Source organism: Palaemon carinicauda, chromosome 6 (assembly GCF_036898095.1).
Source record: "Palaemon carinicauda isolate YSFRI2023 chromosome 6, ASM3689809v2, whole genome shotgun sequence".
Lineage (NCBI taxonomy): Eukaryota > Metazoa > Arthropoda > Malacostraca > Decapoda > Palaemonidae > Palaemon > Palaemon carinicauda.
The window spans coordinates 28799234-28816115 of record NC_090730.1 but is presented as its reverse complement, the minus strand read 5'-3'; the positions used below and the strand labels follow the sequence as shown (position 1 = coordinate 28816115).

The 16882-nt window shown below is 47.2% G+C and overlaps 1 protein-coding gene across 3 annotated transcripts in view; it reads right to left on the bottom strand.

The window, feature by feature from the left end:
- Positions 1–16882, bottom strand: part of LOC137642537 (1-acyl-sn-glycerol-3-phosphate acyltransferase delta-like) — a 171490-nt gene that overhangs the window by 128762 nt on the left and 25846 nt on the right. Inside the window, exon 1 of one of the 3 annotated variants that reach the window (XM_068375174.1) lies at positions 3783–3939. The exons of the other annotated variants lie outside the window; for them this stretch is intronic. The gene's annotated coding sequence lies outside the window, so the exon portion shown is untranslated. Of the gene's footprint in view, positions 1–3782; positions 3940–16882 lie in introns of those variants that run through there. 3 annotated transcript variants of the gene reach the window in all.

The window sequence follows — 16882 nt, the reverse complement described above, 5'->3', positions numbered from 1 at the left end:
CACCTAAGGACTTTTGGAGGGTAAATACCAGCATATCAAACCAATAGGGATGCTCCTCATCTCTTACAAAGTCCGGGGTTTCCTTTGGGAGTCCGGGGGGGAAGAGAACACCTTTTGATGGGAAGGTGTGAGGGTGCCTGAGACAACCTTGGAGACAGTCTCTGAGGCAATAAGAGGTCCTCTTTCGATGGACGAAAAGGTTGATCGGGTATGATCAGAACATTCGTTAATTTGTTTGGCAGTTCCTTGAATCCTTCAGGGAAGGGAATTGACCTACTGCTAGAGGAAGTCTCTGCCGAAGGTGGTGGTGGAAGTGTTGGGACTGCAATCGTTCGTGATTCCAGTACCCCTACTTGTGAAACGCTCGCGATAACTGCAGATTTACATGTGAAATCACGAGATTCATGAGTTAACAGGCGTGATTCACGAGCGACTGGTGCCAATCGAGAAGGGGGAGACCCTACGGGCTTCTGTGACGCTGGAGAACCACTCACGCTAGCTAACGGCAAAGATGAGGGCCTCAGTACAGGGGCAACCCGTAGCATTGGGGAGCGTCTCCCGTAGCATTGGGGAGCGTCTCACTGCAGTGGAATGAATTGCATAGTGTCACATAGGCGAGTGCTTAGCTAAAGCACCCCTTTCTGAGAATTGTTCGTCCAGATGTCCATGTCTGGTCGAAGGTCGTTGAAGAGTGGTTGGAGCTGTAGAGTGCCTCGTGGAAGTTGACCGCGAATCCTACCTTTTTCTTGTGAAGAGGAATGATCAGGCCTTAATCGTGCACGCACGATTTGCAATTGTGACTGTTCTGTTCAAGATTGTGAGTGCCCCATCATGAACGGTAAGAATGTCTTGAGTGCCTTGCTTGCAATCGTGGACGGCATGAGTGCGAGCGTTGCCCTTGTGAACATGAGAGTCACCCTCGTGATCGAAATGAAGAGCAGGAACATGAGCGTCCAGATCTAGACCTAGAGATCGTGAGTACTTAGCTCAAAATTGTGAGCTTTCAACTCGGGAGACAAAACGCCTTTTAGAAGAAGTGCCAAGACCATGATAACCGGCGGACTCATGAGCATGAAGCTCTAGAGTTAGAACTCCTTTGCGAGGGAGAGTGCCGACATCGTGATGACCTGGGATATCTCGGATGATCTTCGGATCGTCGTGAACGGCAACCTGAAAAAGATTATCCCGAAGGACGAGAAGATGGAGTGTCTCGCCCTTACTATCGGCTAGCGGATGGAACGCTGGCCGCTTGAAGATCATCGGTGCCTGCAGCAGGCAGGAGGTTAGTACACGAGCTGGGATCACTCCTGAAGGGGAGACACAAATGGCTGCAGGTTAGAAGACGACGATGTTCCAGGATGCCAAGCAGGCTCGTCACAGGCAGGAAGCTGTTGGAGGGGCGAACGTGAGCAATCACCTCGTCCACGTGTGGAAGGGCCGGGAGAGGGCGAATGTTGGATCTCATACATGTCCAGAGCAAAGTATGTTGAAGGTTCTGGCGTAGGGTCCTTCCTTGCACCATACTGAAGGAGTTGTAGCAGTGCTTCCTTCAAGAAACAGCCACGCCTGCAACACATCTGCAAGGGAAAATGATTTCCCGGCAGCTGGAGGAGGTGATCCAATAGGGGAAGCAACCGGCGACCAGTATCCCTAAGTTGCCATGTTATACGGTCTGAGCTCCTACTCAATGGTCCCCCGGTGGAAGACAAATGAAGAGAAACTTCATGAAGAGATTTAGCGGTGCGTGAAGAATCTCGCAGTCTCTTCACCCCTGGGGGAGAAACATCACGCTTAGCGGCCTTCTTCCTACAATGCCCAAATTTCTCCCATTGGGAGGCAGGCCACCATTTACACTCACCACAGGGTAAGCCCTGCTCACAGCGGTGGCCCCGACAGGTTGGACACATGGAGTTAGGGTCTTTCTCAACCGACGACATGAAGGTGCCACAATGGGCAGGTATGCATGGGAGCGTCAAAGAAGAAGCGCAGTCACACCTGAAAGAGAAAAGGCAATAAATATAAGCAGTGTTAATGGCTAACCCTTAAGGAAGAGAGAGAGGAGACGTCCGCTCTCTACAAGCCTAAAGAAAAAAGTGATGTAGTTCACCAATGTGTGAGTAGATATAAGTGGCACCCCCTACAATATTTAGGTAGGATTGCCATTTAGCACTTTTAGTCTAATGGCTACCTGCCAGCTCCACCAAAAGAATATCAACATAAATAATGTAAGGTTTGTTAGTGTGGGAACAAATCAATTTTACTCAATATTTTCTTTTGGAGAGAAGAGGTAATAATAAAAAAAAATTAAAAAAAAAATTATAAAAAAAATAAGTTTAAGAGAAGGACAATATTGCTATTAACCATTCATGGAATCAATTCCTCCACCAATGACATGTGCAAGAGCTGACTCTTTTATGTCCAAGCCTACCCTACCCCGAAGGAATGGGACCATTATGATTAGAGTGGATTAAATGTAAGCCTAACTCACTTGATGGGACTGAGAGCATTTCAAGAATACAATTATCTCTACTTTTATTATAGTGGCAGGAAAACCAGACAGTAAGCAGAGAGTCCAATCTCTATGAAACCAGCCTATCCCTGGAATCTGAGGGCCAAATTTCAGCAGGAAAATAGTTCCGCATGCCAATGTGGGAATACCGACAATCCTATGGTCCAAACATTATTGAGTAGTTGGCACGACCACCAAAACTCCCACATTGGCATTCCCTCCCAAAAATCTAGACAGTTATAAGGGGAAGAGAGTTTTGATAGCAAGGATGGAGACAGTTGATAAAATATGAAGAATGTTGGAGCAATATTGAGTAACATAAAAAGAGAGAAAATTCGTCAAACTAAATGGAAAAAATTATTCCCCAGTTCGAGAGCCCTCTTGCCCATCACTAGGCTTCAACATGGAATTGATATTCCATGTTGAAGCCAAATGACTACATCAAGGCATTCTGTCATAAAGAGGGACTACTACAGTACAGTAGTAAGCTAGCTCATTAATGTATAAAGAATTCATTCACCTATTTTTACATACTAATCACTCTAATGGTGATTGATCTTTAATTCATTTTATAGTCATTCCAAGTTTTCTCCACAAAGGTTCCTATCTTTGTAAGTTCCCTAGCGTAAAGCTCTTAGAGATACAGTAATTGAAGCTGGTAAAAATACTAAAAGTTATATGGTACTGTATGTACCAATGCTAGAATTGCTAAGGCTACACAGCATATACAGGGAACAGCATTTAAAAAAAAATTAATACTTTATATCACTAGAAATGAAATATTAATTTTGTATGGTTTACAAAACACTGCTCCAATATCCCATTTGTTTTACCAGTAATATTAAAGAAAAGTTAGGGAAAAAAATTATACATTGTGCAATGTTTTGACTGACTTCAAGTTATTATTCTTATCATATATGGCAGTTTTATCTATTCTAATAAAGTATACTGTAGATTACAATAATACTACAAGTACCATAAATTACAGGTATTCACCGTCATGACACCATCCATATCCAAACAAGGAACTTAACTTCTCAATAAATGATCTTTGTTAAGCTCATAAGTGGATAACAAAAAATTGTGCGCGATCTGCCACGGAAACACTTTGCCAAAGCCCAGGATTCTCAAAGGATCAAGGTACATGGCAGTGACCCTTAGATACTGCCTGTAGTGCCACATAAAAGGCACACCATAAACAGTAATCATCAAGTGATATATTCAACAAAGCAAGAAAAAAGAAAAAAACATATGAAAGAATTGATATTATTACCTTATACTGTACTACACGAAGTACTGTAATCACGGGTTCAGTTACCATACAATGTAATCACTGATTCAGCTCACAACACCTTCGCCTTTGAAGGACTATCACTTTTAGACTCAAACGCCTGTCAAGTTGGACTTTGATGGTATGGTATGTTTCAAGATAGAGATTAACAAAACATTATCAGCTCTCAAGATGTGTGGAGCACTCCAAAGTCCAATGAGAGAGAGAGAGAGAGAGAGAGAGAGAGAGAGAGAGAGAGAGAGAGAGAGAGAGAGAGAGAGAGAGAGTGTGTGTCTCTCTCTCTCTCTCTCTCTCTCTCTCTCTCTCTCTCTCTCTCTCTCTCTCTCTCTCTCTCTCTCTCTCTCTCTGTGTGTATGTGTGTGTGTCTGTGTGAGATAACAGACTGAGCAATTGTGCGAAGGTGTGATATCTAAGCAAAGACTTCACTTGGCTATGTTTTTCTTATCTGGATGTTACCCGACTTTTGCATACATTAGGATATACAAGGGACGATGATACCCACCTACAATCAGAGGAGGTCAGCTTGTAGAGTTCCTCGGTTTGCTCAAGCCCAAAGAAGGGAGAACAAAAGGTGAAAGGCCAGTCCTTTGCCTCTGATACCAGACTTACAGCCGGGAAACATCTGCCCTCCACTGACTACTACTTGTCCTACTAGGGACAAGTAGTAAAAGATCCAGAAACTCTTCGTGCCGGCCACCAGGGAGGCGAGATGCCCCAAGAGTTTCTGCCAATTATGTGCTGGCAGTTTGTCTCGTTCAAGAAAAAGAGTCCGGCTGTTCATTTAAAAATCTCCATAGGTATACCAGATTCTAAGTTGGCTGCAGCGAGGATTTTCTGAGATTTACCATGATCCTCAAATCTTGGTAAACTCATTGAGTCTGTCTCGATAGAAGAATCAGCCATCGTCCAGGTGCGAAGAAGGTATATGGCATTCTTGTGTTCCCACGTTGATACTAGGGCAACCACTCAAGAGAAAACTTGTGGTGCTGTGGACAGGTCAAAACACAGAACTTTGAACTGGTATACAGTACAGAAATTTGTTGTTGAGGGAGAACCTTAGGTTGTTCATTGCGGCAGAATGAATGGGGTTCTGGAAGTACGCATCTTTGAGATCCAGAGTGATCAAGAAGTCTCTCGGTCTGACAGCCTGTCAGATCGTTTGGGCTGTGGATGACCACTTGTAGCATGAACTCTTTCAGGAGAAACTAGTCTTCCCTTCCAAGTCATCAGAAACCGGGAAAGACTCTGGGATACCCAGTCAGCCAGCTACCCAGCCAGTAGTGTCCAGGTACTGTGTACTCTATGTTGACCAACCCCACAGGTTGGAGGATTCAACTGAGAGGAGGAAGGAATATTCAACTCTAAAGGGAAAGGTTCCTTCTCACAGGATGCCTGAGGAGACGAGCGGTTGCTTAACCAGTAATCATTCAAAGTTGTCTGCTGTCAAGTGAGCAATCGGTTGCAAATAACTGTCTCTGTATCTGGGTGAATACTGCCCTGTCATTGTCATCATTCCAATGGGAGTTGGTCATGCATATCCACTTACAGACGGTTACCGCCCACTTTGTCTTTGCCTGCACATGCACCGATTAGTCTGGCCTATTCTTACAGATTCTCCTCTGTCCTCATACACCTGAAAACATCAAAAATTTTAAGTAATTTTTATTTTTCCTAACATACTTCCCGAGAACTACTTTCTTAGGAGTTACCTGTAATCTCCTCTCAACCGACCAGAGTTTTGTGTAGTATACCCTACGTCCGTTTTCTATGGAGGACTAACCCGGTAAAAAGAACGTGCCCCGAGGGTAGACCTGAGCTAGGTCGGCGTCAGCTTGGGTCCCGTTAGTCAGTAAGTTCCTCGGATGTTGCAACAAGTCCCTGCAAGGGCAGAAAGGCACTCGGGGAAGTTAGGGAGGGCCATTACCCGAAAGTAGTTCTCGGTAAGTATGTTAGGAAAAATAAAAATTACTTAAAATTCTTTTTCTGGGCTTGAACCTGTGCCGGCCAGTGAATAAGCTCCTATTAGCACTTATTCTTAGGTAATTTACTGCTAAATATACCAGAGAAAAAATGTAAAGGAGTGCTAGGTTAACTAGCTCGCTCACCTATTGGTGTCGGTATAGAATTGGGCGTATAATCCAGAGGTCCCGCACTACTGTATTTAGATTCATCCACGACAAAGACCCCAATAGAGGAGAGCCGTTCAACCTCACTCGGCACCACCAACTCTGCATCCGCTCAGAACCCAACTCCTTTTTAGCACGCCTGTGTGGTAACCCGCTTGTTTGTGCTCTCGTATTTTTTGCCTTATTTTTCGTGGATTATGGCTTCTACATCGGTTTCCCAGGAGACACCGTCTAAGTTAAGTACCAAGCTATGTTTGGCTGTGTTTTGAGCATTCTAGACCGTTTAATATTTAAATTATAGGAGTTTATTCTCTTCGTTCATCTCGGTCTTGCTCGATTCCGTTTACGGTTGGTACTCCTGTTTTGAGAGCTTTTAGTTTCACTCGCTGTGTTACTAAGTGTATTATTTTTATTATTAGTTTAAATTTTTATATGTTTTATTGTGGATATTCATTATTTAGCGTTTAGAACCCTTGTGGTTCATATTTAGGGCCGATATCAGATTACGTATCGTAGATGGCTTGCCGACCTTCGTTACTGGGCGGCAATTTTTATTATTTAAGCCATCAGGATGTTGTCCTTCGGGATTTATTCATTATTTCGCATGCCTTGCCCTAATTTTTTATGTGTATATTTATATATTTTTCAACGCTATTACTTTTATAATGAATATTTGTGCTTATTACTCCGTATGATCTGTTTTGGTTGTGTTTGGGGATCGTCAGTTGGTAGCCCTGCTGCTCCGTATCACGTGATCCTCCCCCAAGCTCCCCCTCTCGCTAGGTTGGTGGCTAGGCTTCTCTCCCCCCTCCCCTAGGGGACCGTTGCCTTCCCTCCTTTTAGAGGGGGTAGTTCAGTGTTTATGGACTTTGTCCTCCGGGTGTCCCGGTGGTTTCGTCTCTGTCTAGACGGGTTGGCCACCGGTCAACAGAGTAGGATCCCGGTGCACCCTATTTTATATTCACCTATCACACTTTTATTATGTTATACGAAACCCTCCGGGTTCTGTTGGTGGTTCTTATCTACGGTTCCGCCCCCCTCTTAATTTATAACAGTTCCTATGATTATATATGACAGATCACTATCCCGGAGTTCCTATATGTATTAGTTTATGGATGTACTTTTACTTCCCGGTCCGGGGCTTAACCTCACGCCGGGAAATCAGACACCATGTGTCTTAATTCTTTGTTGCATCCTTCTTTATGATCCCGGCTCGACCGGAATGGATAGTTATACTCTAGTCTCAAGTTAGATTATGTTAGGCCCGGGTCCTTCGGACCCGCCCCTACTTAAGAGTATTACAGTTAAGCTCTAGTCTTAAGTTAGACTTATGTTTAGTCCCGGGTCCTCCGGACCCGCCCCTACTTAAGAGAATTACAGTTTCTCATATACTATTCTTTTTATAGATGGTGCATTGTCAGACGACGGCCTGTGCGGCTGTTCTTCACCAGCCTTGTGGCCATACTGTGTGTAGGTCTCACGCCCTCTGCGGAGTTCAGCTGGAAGACATTGTAGTCTGGCACCCAGATAATTGTATGGTCTGTTTTGACCTCATCACCACCCTTGGATCTGATTCGGTGAGTCCCGTTGGCTATGTTGTCTTTCTAATTAATTTACCTTTATTTGGTATACATACACTATTTAGTAAGATTTCTATGGTCTTGAAGGACCTCCGGGAATCTTCCTTTTTGTAATTCCCACTATTATTTCAGGCATCCCCGGAGCAGAAGACTGCGGCTCGGGCCACACTGAAAGTGTGGGTTGGGGGATTTGCCAGAAACGTGAAAGCAAAACAGCCTTACGTCCTTTCTGAAGACTACTGTGGTATGATCTACCCTAATGCCAAGTCTTCAGCCGCTGTGGCTAGGCATGTTGCGGCACCCATCATTGCCGACATTGATGCCACTATTGCGGGATTCATTGACCAGGAACAAGATCCGTTGGATGCCCCCGGAGATCTGGAAGACAATGTTGCCTCCTTGAATTTGGATGTGGAACCTATGTTGTTGGATGATCCAGATGCAGGTAGGGTGGTAAGTGAGGCAGGTGTTACCGGCGCTGAGATTCCTATCCTCAGCCCCGCTCTTTCTTCTTCATCTGATCTCTCTTCTTTCCATGGTTTTTCTGGGGACCGCGATTCGTCTCACCGATCACACCCGGTTCCCCCCAAAGATAAGTCTATATCTAGAACTTTGCCTAAAGCTCGTAAGCCCCACAAGGCTTCCCGTAGTTCCAAATCGAATACAAACCCGTCATCTAAGGCTTCCGGCTCCTCCTCTAAGTCTCACGACCCGGGAGTACAATCCGCCACCTCTGCTCCTAACCCGGGCCTTTCCGAATCAGCCATGCTTCGCATTGTGTCGGAGATGCAATCGAAGATTGTGTCGGAAATGCAGGCCAAGATGGACACGATGTTCTCTAACATTGGTCAGAGACTTGGGGCATTAGAGCATGGTGCTCCGGAACGAGTTCAAAGCTCTCTCATCCCGGATGCCTCTAAGCTTCCGCCGTTTACCAAGAATAACCCTTGGCGCATGGCTCTTCATTCCCCATTCTCAGACGGGATGTTAACGTTGGAAGGTCTTGGTACCCGTCCACTAGAGGATTTTGAATTCTTTCCTCCAGGTCTCGCATTTCCATTTCATGGTTATGCCAGGCTTACCGAGGAAGCTCTGGTTCGGCTGGATAAGGTCCCCAAAGAGACCGTCATTTTCCCAAAAGAACAAGCCCAATCTGTTTGGGCTAGGTTTCTGAATGATATAGGTTGCACCAATACCATGTTGACGCCTCATAAAAGTTCTTTCACAATGTTCTTAATGGACAAGGATACCGTGACTCCATGCGTCAATAAGATTGCAGAGCTTGCTTTTCAATATGCTCTGGAGGAGAAGCCCTTGCCTCCCATCCGAGAGGTAGATCCGATCTCCCTCCTTCTTCCTTCAGGTATTGAGTGTTGGGACAATGTCCATACCACCTTTACTTCTGGCAAGCTAACAGCGGACTGTGCGTCAGTAATGTTTAGTGAACGGCTTCCCCGTCTCCCGGAATCCCTTATTAAACAGGAGTATGATTCCCGCCTACGTGTTGGTCGAACTTTGAACTTGGCCACGTCTACGGAGTCGATAGCCTTAACTTATGATACTGAGAGTATCTTTAAGTCTCTCAATAAGGCTACTTTGCAGTCGTTATATTTTGACTTGTATGACTTTGCTCTTGCTAAACGTAGGTGCCGCAAACACGTCCTGGCTGAGGCGACTATTAGGCACGAGCCGAATAAACTTATCCGGTCCTCTTGTTGGGGTCCAAATCTTTTCCCTGAGGATCTTGTGGAGGAAGTCTTGGCAGAGGCTACTAGAGTTAATCAGAGCCTTAAAGCCCGTTGGGGTTTGACTCCTAAGCGGAAATATGATCCCGCAAGTTACCAAGCCCGGGGTAGGAAGAGGCTCCGCCCGTATACCTCCACTCAGTTCCGGCAACAGCAGAGTAGCTCGTCCGTTTTCCGGCAGCCTCTTCCTCCATCTCCTGCTGTTCCTGCACAGCCTTCCACCTCTCAGGCTCCTTCCTCGGACGACTATGTCACCGTTCTGCTCCCTAAGAGCCAGCTTCCCGGTGCCTCCACCACCTCTCCAGCCTTTAACCAATCTTATGAGGCTCAAGGCTCTTCCCAGGGTTATAACAGAGGTAGAGGCTACCACCGTGGTTCACACCAGAACAGAGGTAGAGGTAGATTCTTTCGCAAGGGAAAGAACTTCTGAGGCAGACGTGGAGGCAACTCCTCAAGCCAATACTGAGGTGCAGCGGGTAGGGGGGAGGCTTTATGCCTTCCGCAACAAATGGAGGTTCAGTCCCTGGGCTTTCAGTATCATCTCCAAGGGACTGGGGTGGAGTTGGATTCAAGGACCTCCTCCACCGAACAGATTTCATCAGCATTCCACTCCGGACCTAGTCGAATTTGTCCAGGACCTGTTACAAAAGAACGCCATACAAGAAATGAAACACCTGATGTTTCAGGGTCGGCTGTTCAGTGTCCCGAAGAAGGATTCGGACAAGAGAAGAGTGATTCTAGACCTATCCCTTCTCAACTTGTCCATTCAATGCGACAAGTTTCGAATGCTTACCGTCTCGCAGGTGCGGACCTTACTTCCCCGTGGGGCCGTCACCACCTCTATCGATCTTACAGACGCCTATTATCACGTCCCAATAGCGAGACACTTCCGTCCGTATCTAGGCTTCCGCCTAGGAAACAAAAATTACTCCTTCAAGGTGATGCCTTTCGGGCTCAACATCGCCCCAAGGATCTTCACAAAGTTAGCAGAAGTTGCTGTTCAGGAACTCAGAAATCAAGGGATTCAAGTAGTAGCCTATCTGGACGACTGGCTCATTTGGTCAGACACCTCCCAAAATTGCCTAAAAGCCACTCACAGAGTCATCCAATACCTTCAATCTCTAGGCTTCCAGATCAACTTCAAGAAGTCCCGTCTTCTTCCGAAATCAAAGTTCCAATGGCTCGGCCTGCAATGGGATCTTATATCTCACACTCTGTGTCTTCCCAAACCCAAGAGGTTAGAGATTGCAATGAACACCAAACGCTTTCTCAAAGACAAAGTAAGTTCCAGACGACTCCAAGAGAGGATCCTAGGGTCCCTTCAATTTGCTTCAGTGACGGATCTACTTCTGAAAGCAAAATTGAAAGATATCAATCGTGTCTGGCGTTCGAGGGCGAACCGGAAGCTCCGGGACAGGAAAGTCCGCCTTCCTCCCATTCTCCGGGAAAGACTTCTACCTTGGACAAGGGCCAACAATCTGTCAAAGTCAGTTCCCCTTCGATTTCCGCCTCCGAAGTTAATCATTCACACGGACGCATCCCTATCAGGTTGGGGAGGCAATTCTCAGCTCAGGAAAGTTCAAGGTCTTTGGTCTCCCTTATTCCGCCAATTCCACATCAATGTGCTGGAGGCCATGGCAGTTCTTCTAACCCTGAAACGTCTCGCTCCATCCAAGAGACAACACCTTCGTCTGGTTCTCGACAGCGAAGTGGTGGTCCGCTGCCTCAACAGAGGCGGATCAAAATCAGGGCCTCTGAACCATGTTCTAGTAGCCATATTCTCCCTAGCAGCCTCGAACCGTTGGCATCTTTCAGCTGTCCACCTGGCGGGAGTCCGGAACGTAGTTGCAGACGCCTTGTCCCGGACCTCCCCTCTAGAATCGGAATGGTCACTTGATCTAAAGTCATTCCGGTGGATTCTCTCTCGGGTTCCGGGTCTCCAAGTGGACCTCTTCGCCACGGAGTCCAACCACAAATTGAGAGTATATGTGGCTCCCAATCTAGACCCTCAGGCTTACGCCACAGACGCCATGTCACAGAATTGGGACATCTGGGAAAGGATTTATCTCTTTCCCCCGGTGAATCTTTTACTGAAAGTCCTAGACAAACTGAGATCCTTCAAGGGACGAGTAGCCTTGGTCGCACCCAACTGGCCCAAGAGCAATTGGTATCCTCTCCTGCGAGAGTTGAGACTACATCCTCACCCGATACCCAATCCGGTTCTGTCTCAGATAGTACAAACACGCGTTGTGTACGCTTTCTCAAACATTCAGAGCGCCCTAACTTTATGGACTTCATGAAGTTTGCGGCCATGCATGGTGCCAATATCGATCCTCAAAACACCCTGTTCCTAGAATCAGATAAACGGGATTCCACCATCCGCCAATATGATTCTGCGGTTAAAAAGTTGGCTAAATTTTTGATAGACTCAGACGTACACTGTATGAACTTGAACCTTACAGTCACTTTCTTTAGAACTTTATTAGAATCAGGTCTGGCAGCCAATACTATCACCACTATTAAATCTGCCTTGAAAAAGATCTTCCTAGTGGGTTTTAACATAGACTTAACCGACTCTTTGTTAGCTTCAATTCCGAAAGCCTGTGCCAGACTGAAACCGGTTACCCGTCCTACCCCGGTTACCTGGTTCCTTAATGATGTACTCAAATTGGCTTCTGATACCATTAACAGTTCTTGTGATTACATTCCCCTTCTCAGGAAAACACTTTTCCTGGTGAGTTTGGCTTCCGGGGCAAGAATTTCTGAACTGGCAGCTTTGTCAAGAGACCCGGGTCATATTGAGTTCCTTCCTTCGGGAGAGGTCCTTCTTTCACCTAACAAATTCTTTTTAGCTAAGAACGAAGACCCTCAGAACAGATGGTCCTCCTGGAAATTGTTCCCCTCACGCAAGATCCGTCTCTGTGCCCTGTTACTACTCTTAGGTCTTATTTATCCCGGACCTCCTCTAACTCCTCGGGGCCTCTATTCGTTAGAGAACAAGGCGGTACCATTACCATTAAAGGGATCAGGCAACAAATTTTGTATTTTATTAAACAAGCTAGCCCTGACTCTTTTCCTCTTGCACATGATATCAGAGCGGTTGCTACTTCGGTGAACTTTTTTCACCACATGAATTTTACGGACCTTTCCAGGTATACAGGGTGGAAATCACCGTCAGTGTTCAAGAAACACTACCTTAAACATTTGGAAGCCCTTAAATTTCCTACAGTAGCTGCAGGGAGCGTAGTTACCCCCAGGTAACTCACATGTTAATTCCTTGTCATTTTATCTCTCCCCCTTACCTGCCTCATTTATACCCTATTTGTATTCGTTGGTTTCGCACCTGATTACTATTACTATATTTGTAAATTTTTGACTCCTGAGTATCTGTATATATCATCACTCACGGCATTATTATACCTTACCTTTTTTGTCAATTGTTCTACCAAGTGGATTTATGTTCTTTTTAAGATACCCTTATAGCTGTTTTTGGCACTCATCTCTGATTAAAGCAACTTGTATTTCCCTTATGTTTATGTTTTTTCCTTTATTTTGCAAGTTTGGTGACATTTCTCTTGTATATATTCACTGGCCGGCACAGGTTCAAGCCCAGAAAAGGGATTTTGACGTAGGAAAAATCTATTTCTGGGCGAGGGACCTGTGCCGCCCAGTGAACCCTCCCAGCTCCTCTCCCTTGGAGTCCCCAAACTTTGGGTGCTAAGGAGTTGGGTTCTGAGCGGATGCAGAGTTGGTGGTGCCGAGTGAGGTTGAACGGCTCTCCTCTATTGGGGTCTTTGTCGTGGATGAATCTAAATAGTGCGGGACCTCTGGATTATACGCCCAATTCTATACCGACACCAATAGGTGAGCGAGCTAGTTAACCTAGCACTCCTTTACATTTTTTCTCTGGTATATTTAGCAGTAAATTACCTAAGAATAAGTGCTAATAGGAGCTTATTCACTGGGCGGCACAGGTCCCTCGCCCAGAAATAGATTTTTCCTACGTCAAAATCCCTTATTTGTTCCAACACAAATACTTACATCGAACTACTTTCTTAGGAGACATACACTTTAGGAGGTGGGAGTGGCTTCCTGACCTTCAGACCCAGCAAAGCGGATGCCAAGTAGCCTAGATATGAACTAGGTTCTAAAAAACTGGGAAACGAACGGTAGGGTAAACTACACAAAGAGCTCACGTTAGTGTCTAAGTACTCACCCTTTGAGAAATCTTCCACGATTGTGCCTGGGGTTTCACCGTTAAATCACTTGGAGAGCGGAGATGACTGTCCCAATGGAGAACCCGTCTAAGGACCTTCTTGAGTAATCCTTGAGGTAATGGGCAGTAAAGGTCGACTGGTTCGACCAGGTGCCTGCCCGAAGGATCTGGCCCACTGCCATGTTCTTCTCAAAGGCTAAGGAAGTGCTTAGTCTTCTGATGTCATGGGGCTTAGGAGTACCTGGCACGTCTAGTCCCTCCTCCTTGTAGGGCCTGGCAATAACTTGTCTCAACCAAAAGGATATGGTATTCTTCGATACCTGCTTCTTCGTAACACTTGTGGAGACGAAAAGGCTCTTGATGCCCGGACGGAGATTTGCAGTCCTCTCAAGGTATTTCCTAATGGCACGGACAGGGCATAACCTCAAATCCTCTGGATTCCCAGTCCTAGGAATAGCTGGCAGAGAGAACCCCTCGAACTTAGGATCCCAAACTGCTGGGTTCTGGGTTTTCGCCACGAACGAAGGTACGAACTTGAGGGAGATTTCTCTCCACCCCTTCGAATGAGAGACGTCGTAAGACAGCCCATGGATCTCCCCTACCCTTTTCGCAGAGGCCAAGGCCAACAAAAAGACCGTCTTGAGAGTGAGATCCCTGTCTACAATATCTTTCATCGGTTCAAACGGGGGGCTACTTAACATCTTCAGAACCCTAGCCAAGTCCCACTGAGGCACCCTAACAGTTCGAGGAGAGCAGGACTGTTCAAAACTCCTGATAAGCATAGAGATGTGTCTAGAGGAGCCCAGGTCGATGCCCTTCAGAAGGAAGACTTGACCCAAGGCTGCTCGTACTCCTTTTATAGCTGGGATTGACATCCCTATCTCGTCTCTGAGATATACTAGAAAGTCTGCGATATCTGGGACTGAGGCTTTGAGGGGTTTGATGCTCCTTGAAGCGCACCACTTCGTAAGAGGCCCATTTCGCTTGGTAGACCGCTGCCGACGACCTTCTAAGGTATAGCAACATCTTCTTAGCAGTTCCTGACGAATATCCTTCCTTCCTCAGGAGGCGCTCGATAGTCTCCGGGCGTGAAGGCGTAGAGACTGTGGGTTGTCGTGGAACCTGAGAAAGTGTGGCTGTTGTAGAAGATCTGGCCTGTCGGGGAGTGGCCACGGAGGATGGCTTGCCAGGTCTTTTAGGTCCGCGAACCACTCTCTCTCCGGCCACCAGGGCGCTACCAAAGTCATCCTTAAGTTCCGGGCAGCCCTTACTCTGTTGAGCACTTGCCTGATCAACGTGAAGGGGGGAAAAGCGTACACGTCTAGGTTGTCCCATTTGTGCTGAAAGGCATCCTCCAAGGCTGCCTTTTGGTCTGGGACAGGAGAACAATACACGGGGAGTTGTGTGTTCAACCTGGTTGCAAAGAGGTCCATCACTGGGGAACCCCACCGTTGAATGATGAGCCTGGCTACTTCTGGGAGGAGGGACCACTCTGTTCCTACTATCTGACCCATCCTGCTGAGACCGTCGGCTAGGACTTTCTTCTTCCCGGGGATGAACCTTGCCAATAACACTATCTGGTTCGCCTCCACCCAATCTAGGATCTCTAGGGCGAGATCGCACAACTCCCTTGATTTGAGGCCTCCTTGCTTCTTTATGTACGCTACTACTGTGGCGTTGTCGCACATCAACGCCACAGTGTTTCCCCTTAGTAGATCGATGAACTGCAGGCAAGCTTCTTGGACTGCCTTCAACTCTAGGACATTGATGTGTAGGCCTTTCTCCACGTCCGTCCAGGTTCCTCTCGCCGTCTCGTTGAGGAGATGGGCTCCCCATCCCTGGTTGGAGGCGTCTGTGAATAGGAGCATCTCGGGAGGCTCGGTCGCGAAGGGCATCCCCTTGAACGTATTCGACCAGCAATGCCACCATTCCAGGGAGGGTATTGTGTTTGGCAGAACTGGAATTAATTTCTGAGGCGAGTCCAGTTGGTTCCAGAAGTTCTTCAGGTTCCATTGGATGGCCCTGAGCCTGAGTCTCCCCTGGGAAACCAGTTTCTCCAATGACACCAGATGACCTATTAGCCTTTGCCAGTCCTTCGCTCTCCTGGGTTGCCCCGATAGGAAAGGAAGAAGGATCTTTATTAGATTGCTTACCCGCTCCTCTGACGGAAAAGCCTTCACTAGTCGGGAATCCAGTGTCATCCCCAAATAAGTCATCCTGGTGGAGGGAGATAGGTTTGATTTTTCTGGGTTGATCATGATACCCAGACCCTTGCAAAATTGAAGAAGTTTTACACCCTGCTCCTTCAAAACGTCCTCTGAGGAGGAAAGAAGCAACCAGTCGTCCAGGTACCGGATGAGGCGAATACCTCGCTCGTGAGCCCACACCAAGACTGTCGTGAAGACTCTCGTGAATACCTGGGGAGCTGTCGACAACCCGAAGCAGAGGGTCTTGAATTGCAGGATCTGGGTACCCCATTTCACTCGGAGAAACTTTCGGCTTGAGGGGTGGACCGGGATTTGGAAGTACAGTATGCGTCCTTGAGGTCTATGGTCATCATGTAGTCTTTCTCCCTCAAGGACAGCAAGACCGACTTCGGAGTGTCCATTTTGAAATCTGTCTTGCAAACAAACTTGTTGAGAGCTGACAGGTCTATCACCAGTCTCCATCCCCCCGTCGCCTTTTATACTAGGAATAGCCGGCTGTAGAAACCTGGTCCTGGGTGCAGGACGTCCTCCATGGCGCCCTTCTCCAACATAGAGGACACCTCTTCTTGAAGGGCCGCCCTCTTCAACGGGTCCTTGGGTGCCAGCCACTCCAACAGGCTGGCCGGAATCAAAGGTGGAGGCTACGTTAAGAACAGGAGCCTGTACCCCTCCTTCAGTACGGATACTGTCCAGGGTTCCGCTCCGTGAGCCTTCCATGCTTGCCAATGTCGTCTGAGGCATCCCCCAACCTGAGGCTTGGGCAGGAGTAGGGGGCCTCCCCCTCTACCTCCTCCTGGAGGAGCGGCCTGAACGGCCTCTCCTGGAGGCAGAATACCCTGTTCTAAAAGAGGCAGACGCTGCTGGAGCTCCTCTACGGGGGGGCTGTGGCGCTGAAGCCCACGAGGAAGAAGGGGCTTCTCTCCTCGTCAGGTTAGGAGGGGCCTGACAAGTAGAGGGCCCGTCTGATGCTGACCTCTTGTAGGAGGGCCTCCTTACCGGTTGAGGCCTGGGAGCGTTCACTTCCTTTCGTTTAGCTACCTTCTCCATTATCTCCTCTAGCTGTTTCAAGGGGAACAAGGAGTCACCCTACACTGGAAGGCTCCTCATGGCCCTCGCCTCTCTGTCTGGGACCTTCCGGGAAAGCTTCGCCAGAATAGTGTCCCTTTAGCGAAGAACCCAGTTTGCTGAAAGGGCAAGGGACTGATAAG